This window comes from Sceloporus occidentalis, unplaced genomic scaffold, assembly GCF_023333645.1.
Source record: "Sceloporus occidentalis isolate IW3139 unplaced genomic scaffold, rSceOcc1.0.p SCAF_20, whole genome shotgun sequence".
Classification (NCBI taxonomy): domain Eukaryota; kingdom Metazoa; phylum Chordata; class Lepidosauria; order Squamata; family Phrynosomatidae; genus Sceloporus; species Sceloporus occidentalis.
The window spans coordinates 7,885,664-7,893,954 of NW_028317000.1; the positions used below are offsets into that span (position 1 = coordinate 7,885,664).

The following is an 8,291-nucleotide window of genomic DNA, read 5'->3' on the forward strand; positions in this document are numbered from 1 at the left end:
CACAAATGCAATGATGTTCCAGAAATCATAGAATCATATTGGAAGAGACTGCAAAGGTCATCCAGTCCAACCCCATTCTGCCATGCAGGAACTCTCAATCAAAGCATCCTCAACAGCTGGCCATCCAGCCTCTGCTTAAAGATCTCCAAGGAAGAAGACGCCATCACTTTTTAAGGGAATGTGTTCCACCTTCAAACATCTCTGTCAGGAAGTTCTTCCTAATGTTTAGGTGGAATCTCTTTTCCTCTATTTTGCATCCATTGCTCCTTGTCCTGTTCTCTGAAGCAGCAGGAAACAAGCTTGCTCCATCCTCAGTATGACATCCTTTAAATACTTAAAGGGCTGTAGGTCATGTCACATTTCTCCCCTAATCCAGGCAACGCCGTGCCTGCGTCCTGGTTTATCCCTGTCCCTGTCCAGTCTGACCAAGGGTCTCCCTCAGCACCCGACGGGGAAGTCCCTGTGTTGAAGTAACACATGCTTCAGCCCTTGGTCCTCGTCTTCTGATCTTATTGCCATGTTAAGGCAGTACACATTATGTAATACTGACAGAATACACCAAGCATACAGACAGAACCATGCACTACCAAAGTGAGGCAGGCAACCTGTGATGCTGAACTGCAGGTCCCATCATCATTCACTATTGGCTTGGATTGCTCAGTGTTGTAGGGCAAAAATACTACTACAATTACCACTATTATTTAGAAATACAATAAAAACCAGGACGGTTCAAGTTTCATGCTGCTGGTTTAGACTGTGGGTGGGAACTGGTGACTCTTCATGCACTCCAGTTCCCATCAGCCCTAGCCATCATGGTCAATGGCAGAGGATGACTGGAACTGAAATCCAAGAACATATGGAAGAACACAGCTTGCAAAAAAATCCCACCCTTGGAGTGTTTTATTTGAGGACATCCCCTTACGATGCCATGTGCAAAATTCAATCAGAGCCTCACAATGCCAGCAGCATCTAAAAAAGTAACAGTAGTATAATGTATATACCTTTCATCAAAGTCAAGTGACAGGTGTTCTCCTCCCTTTTTGGTCTTAGTCCCCCTCCTTGATTTTGGGGTTCTAGGTTTTGGGGTGTCAAATTTGGGGGGTGCCACCTTTTGGGGGTCCTAGGTTTGGGGTGCCAACTTTGGGGGTTCTAAATTTTGGGGTGCCAACTTTTGGGGGGGTTCCACAGGAACCTCCCCTGAACCCCAAGAAGGTGGCCATTTTGGTTGCACCAAAGATGTTTTTTGGGGGGACTTGTGTTGCAGAAGCCCATCACTTCTCCAAAAGTAAGTGAACGTTTATATGTCAAGCACCTATCCATTCTACCCAGCTTCCTACATCTGATAATGGACAGGTAAAATGTTCTGGGACCAAAGTGACCAGATGCCATAACCGCAAAGGAGGACAAGGCAGCATAAAATGTAGGGCATTCAAGAAAAATGTAGGGCAATACCAAACAAAAGCTACAAACACCACTAGAACTGTAAACTCATGCTTCTTAGCCCTACTCAAACTGGAGGACATTTTGGGGGCGTAGTCCCAACACATTTTGAAGGCATCAGATTGGGGAAGACTGGCTTAATCTTGAACACCTCCCAATCTGTAAAATGTTGGAAAATGTGAGTACTTTGATATAAACAGTTCATTATTTTGGTGTGGTGTGATGCCTAGTCATTTCCCCATGAGTGCTCAGACCTTTCCTGAAACAAGCATTGCATGACAGCAAATACGTTGTTTGATATGGCAAGCGGTGCATACTCTTCGTACATGCCCAGAAACACTCTTGAGTTCTGCAACTTCATCAAAACTTTACAATTTTAAAAGTGCCATCCTGAGCCTTCGTTTCATCAGGCTGAGCATGTCCAAACTCCCTCAACCTTTCACCATAACAGGAATTGAAACGAAACATGAAATGCCCATAAAGAGTCAGCATGGTGTAATGATGGGTTTGAATGATGGGTTAAGACTTTGGGGAATCTGGGTTTGGCTCCCTGCTTCACCATGGAAAGCCATTGGGCGATCTTTGGCAAGTCACGCTTTCTCAGCCTCAGAGGAAAGTAAAGGCAAACCCCTCTCTGAACAAATCTGGCCAAGAAAAGCCCATGACAGGTTCACTTTAGGATCCAAAACAACTTGAAGGCAGCAAACCTGTACTAAGACACTAGTGGTGTTTTCGTGTGGATTTGTGCACTGGCAGGGGGTGAGATTGATAGCTCTTGGGACCCCTTCTATTCCTGCGGTTCTATGATTCTGCGAGTGTCAAAAAGGATCATTGCATTCATGGACTCTCCTTTCCAAAAAAGAACGTAAGGCTTTCAAAAATTATTGAAATGGACAAACTGACCTCTTATTCTAATCATAAAGATATAGATACAACTGAGAGAGAATGGTATCCAGTACTGACATATTGTAATACCAGGTGGTTGTAAAAAGCAGCAAGTTTACTATTAAGAGAGCAGAATAAGTTTTGGGAAATGATATGATAAATGTAAAGAGCTGGTAGAAGAAGATAAGTAACCAGGGGCACAGTAAGGGAGAGGGAAGTTGTTTAATAAAAATCTTTGAAGGGGGGATTGTGCCCTAAATTTACAGAGTGTACAATTGTACAAATACAGCAGACATTCCAAAGAGTGACCTGTGAATCTTCACGGTCCAAGGTGGGCTAAGTGCAGGGTCAGCCCTCCCGCCGCATTGTCCACCGGTCTTTGCATTCTCCGGGGGGACTGTGTTCCTGAAAAAAACATAGAAAGGAGGGATGTTTTGTCTGGGGCATCTTCCCTTGTGAAGCCCACCACAGCTCAGGAGTTGGGGAAGGACAGGTTGCTTTCCTCTAACCATCTTTCTTTGAGCGGTCATCTGCAAATTCACACAAATGGGTTATTCTGCGCCAGCGCAGTAAACGTCAAAACCTTCTTAGAGCTACTAGAGGCATTTTGGTGGTAGCCCTGTGTTCCATGGACGCCAAAGCAGCAGCGCAGGACTGAAGGAGAGGCACGACCATTTGGGAAACCAAACCCAAGGGCATGCAAACATGAGGACAAACTGTCCCGCCGATATGACGACTCTACAAAGTCGAGGAGAAAATCCAATACTGAGACCTAGTGGAAACAGTCACCAATGCAGGTGAAACGTGCCCATTGGCAGAAAAAACAGGTTACCAGCTAACCGTATGTTGCACAAACTGCAGGTAAACCTTGACAGTCCATAATAAATCTCTCTGCAAACAGTTTACCCCTGGTCCATAATAAATGGCAGATGTAAAACTAGGGTCAAGGGAAAAACCCTGATCTAAATAGCACAGGCTTCTCGGCAATGGAGATTTTGCCAAAGCTACCAAGTAGGTAGATGGCATGAAAGTGAAGGAAGCTCACTACTGTAAGCGATTATAGGAATAGTAGACCAATACTGAAACAAGAAGGTATGGTATACCTGATCTAAGCTGATCTAAAGAGATGAATGGATGCCAACATGAAGGGCCATAGGCTTGCAACAATGTGAGGCTGCACAGGTGAGGACATTGGTACTCGGAAAAGGGGGGCTTATAAAACCCTCAAAACCTGAAGGAGTATCATTCAAGGAATCCTGAAAGAAGTAAAAAAGGGCAGTGACCTGAGAAAGCCTTTCAAAGCCATGATTTGAAGATTATGGCACTGACAGACACAGCCCAGAATGTTACGTAGTCTAGGGTTAAGTGTCCTCTTTAACATAGAATATAAAAGAGACAATGTGTGCTCAGCAATGAGATGGTTGGGCATCACTAGCAAGGTGGCAGAAAGCAAGTGTCTGCACTAAAAAAGTGGCAGTAGGATGTCTGGGAAGTCCATCTAAAGTTACATTTACCCTTGCCCTCACGAAACTATAATTGGTATATAGTTGGAAGATAAAAATACCTACCTGGGGTGTTTCACGGTCAATAGTGAAGGTAAATTTAGTCCTGTTTTCTTTTTCATCGTAATTGATTACAAAGTAGGTTTCATTTGTCATCGCTTGCAGCTGGAACGGAAGATATGTATTCACTAAATAATGATGCCTGGTAACAACAGAAAAACAACAATGGTCAGTTATATACTGCTTCGCACCGCCTAACCAGTTTACAACTGTAAGCTAATTCATCCCAACAACCAGAAGGATGCGAGCCTCAGTCAAGCTTGAGCCCTTTTTGCTGGTCTTGAACTCGCAACCTTATGGTTTTGAGTGAGTGGCTGCAGTATAGGCACTGAGCCCCTGCGCCACCGGGGCTCCTATCCATACTAAGCCAGGACAACAAAAGCCAAGTCCCTCTGAACATTTCTTGCAAGAACAATATTTGGATAGACCCAATGAAGCAGCTGTGTATTTTGAGGTTACAACAAGTGTCAAGCACTCTGTGGTGGAGTCTCCTCCTTTGGAGGTCTTCAAACAGAGGCTGGATGCGTTAATGTATATTTAAGCTAAAAATGTGCAGATGTGGCCATCTTTTTTGGGTGCACTGAGTGAGATTTCCTGCATGGCAGAATGGGGTTGGACCGGACGGCCCTTGCAGTCTCTTCCAGCTCTATGATTCTATGGCTGGGGATGTTTAGCCAGGAGAAAAGAAGGTTAAGAGGTGATATGATAGCCCTGTTTAAATATTTGAAGGGATGTCATATATATATATACACACACACACACACACACACGATATGTTCTTTATTATTTTCCCACTCACCAAATAAAACATATTGCATCACCTCTTACATATTATATATTACATGTCTTAACAGAATAAATAATACCTTCTCTTCATATTTGCACTTTCCTTATCTAAGGGTATAATATCGACCTTGATATTGTTTACTTCCTTAATATTTCTGACTAACCCTATATTCCACTAATAGTCTCTACTGCCATCCAAGTCCTACTTGACTTCTCTCAGTGATATACCGGAATTGAAATGTCTGATAAACCTCTTTGATCTGTTAACGTACTTGTTCCTCCTTTATGATGGCCTTCTTCGATACTTGCCTCTATTGTTATACTTAAACACTCATCAAATACAATAGTATTTCCCTTTCTTTGCCCTCATGAATTCTATAAAGGGGTTCCATGTTTCTAGAAACTCATTCTGCGATTTCTCTTTTAATAAGAGAGTTAAACGACTCCAGCTCCATATAGTCATATAGTTTCGTCAGCGATTGCTCCATAGTAGGCGTCTCCATATTTTTCCATTCCCCCGCATATAAAGTTCTGGCTGCGGACACCATATAAAAAAATGAGTTTTCCATATTTCTTTTCTACTTCATTTTGGTTCATCATAGACAACAAATATAATTTGGGATCTTAATTAATATTTATCCTTAATGTTTCTACCAGTTTGGTGTGTACTTCTGACCACAATTTACAAGCCTTTTCACATAGCCACCAACACTAGTAATACGTACCTTCTTCCTTTCCACACTTCCAGCATTTATTATTACAAGTCTTGTTGGTTTTAGCTAATATGTGTGGTGTCAAATGCCACCTATACTGCATTTTTATTAGATTCTCTTTCAGGTCCAGGTTCAATGTATATTTAATTCTTTCCGTCCAGTTTCTTTCCCATTGATCCATTGGAATATTTGGTCCTACATCCTTGGCCCAGTCAGTCATACATGTTTTCACCATTTCTTGTTCAAGATCATATTTGAGCATCAGTTTATATATGCAAGAAATCTCCTGTTTACCTTCTTCTTTGATTATTTTTTCAAACTCCACATCACCTTTCCTTATCCCTATTACTTTTTGATCTGTCATAATTTTTTCTCTTAAACATCTATACAAAAAACAGTTACAAATGTACCCATCGTTGAGAAGTTCTATTTCCATTTTCAATCGTCTTTGTCTTCCTTCCAACACTGTAATTAATATCTTCATAAGTTGGCCACTTTATGCAGGGCATTTTGTCATTTTTAAACAATGCTTCATTAATAGAGGCCCAGAGCGGTATTTTAGGGACCCAAATCGGTTTCCATACGTTTAAAAGTGACTTCCTAATGAAATGGTTGTTGAATTCTTGGTTAACTTTAATTGTGTCATATAATAAAATACCCATGTGCACCATATATCATGCCTGCAAATTCCAAATTCAAAACCTTTAGCTTTTCCAATCTTATCCAGTCTAGGACCCAACTTAGTACCGAGGCTTGATAATAGAGCTTTAGGTGTGGCAAGGCTAAACCTCCTCTTTCGACCGCATCACATAGTAATTTCACCTTGATCCTCGGTTTTTTACCATTCCAGATAAAATCAGACAGGTCCTTATTCCATTTTTTAAAAAGGAATTTCATTTGTAATAATTGGCAAATTTTGGAATAAATACATTATTTTCGGGAGTATGGCCATCTTAATTACTGATATTTTACCCATCCAGGAAATTTTTAAATTCTTCCATCTATTAATTTCTCTTTTCACCTCTTTCCATACTTTTTCGTAATTGTTTTTAAAAATACTTACCTGGGGTGTTTCACGATCTATAGTGAAAGAAAAACCCGTCCTTTTCTCCGTTTCTTGGTACTGTATTGGGAAGTAGACTTCATTTGTCTCTACGCGAAGCTGGAATGGAAGATATGTATTCACTAAATAATAATGCATGCTAACAACAAACAAACAAATATGGTCATTTATATACTGCTTCAACCTGCCTAACCAGTTTACAACTGTAAGCTAATTGGTTCCAACAACCAGAAGGATGCGAGCCTGAGTCAAGCTTGAGCCCTTTTTGCTGGTCTTGAACTCGCAACCTTATGGTTTTGAGTGAGTGGCTGCAGTATAGGCACTGAGCCCCTGCGCCACCGGGGCTCCTATCCATACTAAGCCAGAACAACAAAAGCCAAGTCCCTCTGAACATTTCTTCCAAGAGAAACATTTGGATAGACCCAGTCAAGCAGCTGTGTATTTTGAGATTACAACAAGTGTCAAGAACTCTGTGGTGGAGTCTGCTCCTTTGGAGGTCTTTAAACAGAGGCTGGATGCGTTAATGTATATTTAAGGTACAAATGTTCAGATGTGGCCATCTTTTTTGGGTGCATTGACTGAGATTTCCTGCATGGCAGAATGGGGTTGGACTGGATGGCCCTTGGGGTCTCTTCCAACTCTATGATTCTATGGGATGAGGCCGGACCAGTGCAGAATATAGTGGGAATATAGTCTGACACTGGTTTGTGGTATGGTTGGCACCCAGGACTTTATCTTCCGTCCTTGGCATATCTCCTATGATTCATCTGAGCGGAGTATGAGGTTACACCACCAAATGTAACAACATATTCTCAGGGAAATATCACGAAAACTTACAAATTTAGATGTTGAGGACTTCATATTACTGCCTCCTGATATGTTGTTGATGAAGTCTTTGGACAGTCCTGAAAAAAATAGTGAGAGTTATTCAAGATGACCTGAACTGGGAAGCTGAGCGTTGGTTTTGGCAGTTGGGATTTGACAGTTGAGTCCAAGAGAGGACTGGGTTCCATGAGTTCCTGAGGGAATAGTCAGTTAGGGCTTGAGATCCTGAGATTGAACTGGGAAGCTGGACCAAGGCTACCAAAATAATAATAAATAATAATAATTTTTTTATTTTTATACCGCCCTTCCATAGATCAGGGCGGTTCACAGCAAATATCAATAAAACAATTAAGAATACATAAAAACACCCCTCTCTCACTGACCCCTCCCCCCTGGTAAAAAGCCACCACAGCGGCAAGATAGTCCTCCGCAGTTTTGGGGAGCTTCTTCCCAGGTGACATGGGGGGGGGGGGCAGCGGCAGAAGTAGTCCTCCACCAGCTCTCAGGCAGTCCCCGATGTTGCTGGGTCTGCCTGATGGCTCCCTCTGAGGCCGAGATGACAGTTGAGGAGGGAGGGGACTCTTCCTTCAGGCAGTCCCTGATGTTGCTGGGTCTGCCTGATGGCTCCCTCTGAGGCCGAGATGACAGTTGAGGAGGGAGGGGCCTCTTCCTTCAGGCAGTCCCTGATGTTGCTGGGTCTGCCTGATGACTCCCTCTGAGGCCGAGATGACAGTTGAGGAGGGAGGGGCCTCTTCCTTCAGGCAGTCCCTGATGTTGCTGGGTCTGCCTGATGACTCCCTCTGAGGCCGAGATGACAGTTGAGGAGGGAGGGGCCTCTTCCTTCAGGCAGTCCAAGATGTTGCTGGTCTGCCTGATGGCTCCCTCTGAGGCCGAGATGACAGTTGAGGAGGGAGGGGCCTCTTCCTTCAGGCAGTCCCTGATGTTGCTGGGTCTGCCTGATGGCTCCCTCTGAGGCCGAGATGACAGTTGAGGAGGGAGGGGCCTCTTCCTTCAGGC

The 8,291-nt window shown here is 43.1% G+C and overlaps 1 long non-coding RNA gene across 2 annotated transcripts; it reads right to left on the minus strand.

Annotated features, from left to right (window-relative positions):
- Window positions 1–2,516: 2,516 nt before the first annotated feature.
- LOC149301883 (uncharacterized) lies at window positions 2,517–7,865 on the minus strand. 2 transcript variants are annotated; one of them, XR_016272151.1, is made up of 4 exons: window positions 7,287–7,865; window positions 6,450–6,548; window positions 3,894–4,029; window positions 2,517–2,730 (listed from the first exon to the last, which is right to left on the minus strand). It is a non-coding gene; the product is annotated as an uncharacterized LOC149301883 (long non-coding RNA). The 2 variants fall into 2 exon arrangements; XR_016272150.1 differs by having other exon boundaries at window positions 6,450–7,865.
- Window positions 7,866–8,291: the final 426 nt, after the last annotated feature.